We start from the raw sequence: 1,198 nt of genomic DNA, 5'->3' as shown, positions 1-1,198 counted from the left end.
GAGGGTTTCTGGAAGGAATGCGGTCAATATCAAGGAGGGCAGAACGGACGCCACACCAAAATTTGGAACGCAAGGAGTGCTTTGCGAAGTTTCACCAAAATGGGAAGGAAACAAAAGTATTTGTGATTTTGAAGGCTACGACTGTTTGAATTGATACAAATGGTGGATTTTAGGTTTTCTGGGCTGAAATGCAAGTTTTGAAACTCCCAAGCCTGCATTTCGCCCACGCGTTCTGATACTGTCACCGAAAACACAGATTATGGCTTAGTGTGAGGTCATTTGCAAATTCCTCATTCACATTCAACAGTTTTCGAATGTACTAAATGAGTTTTGCGCTAGTGCCATTTTTCTTTTCATTCCAGCATCAGCAAATGTCTCCCTGATGGGGGAAAGACCCCTCCTTTGGGGTCTTTCCCCCATCTACCTACCATGTGATATTAGTTTAAAGATTTGAGTAACTTCCAAAGGGTGCATTGAGAACCAACATTGAGTTAGTGGCTTAAAAGGCACAAATGGTTCTTAGTGTCAAGGGCTCCTTGGAGGCCTCTCTCAGTCTAATCCAGTAGCCAATGCCAGACACAGACGAAGAGATTCTTTTCAAAGCTTTATTCTTCTTTTACAACCATACCGTTTGCAACTAGATCTGAGCAGCACTGAACCTATGCCCTAAGTTGGAACAGTTGGTCCCCGTTTGAAAGGGAATTACTGGCAGACCCCTGAACTTAAGGACTAGGGAGAGTCCCTCCCCTTTTCCCTTGGATCCTCTGGGCACAGCCGTTGTTTGCGCGCCAACCGGGCACTCCGCCTCCTTTCCGCGCCCTCCATCTGGCGCCGCTCTCTGCGTTGGCATCGCACGTCCACCAAGTTTGCTATCCACTCTCTGTTACTCCTTGGACTGCTATCTAAGCTAGGAATGTTGGTGGGAGGAATCTCCGTCAGCTGTTGGCCCTGGGAAAGAGGAGCTCACTCCTCTCCCAGGAGCGACTGCTCTTCCTCAGAATCAGAACTACTCTGGGATTCTATGGGCTCAGTGTCCACCCTGACACTTAGAGTGGAGGTAAGATGCTCCCTGATCACCATGTGTGTACACACACACACACACACTCTCACAGAATCATAGAGCTGGAAGGGTCCTCAAATGTCATCTAGTCCACCCCCTGCTGATGCAAGAAAAGCCATTGCTAGAGCATCCCTGATG

Source organism: Heloderma suspectum, chromosome 12 (assembly GCF_057233095.1).
Source record: "Heloderma suspectum isolate Gila_16-S chromosome 12, 16-S_ref, whole genome shotgun sequence".
NCBI lineage: Eukaryota > Metazoa > Chordata > Lepidosauria > Squamata > Helodermatidae > Heloderma > Heloderma suspectum.
This window is presented reverse-complemented; position numbering follows the sequence as displayed.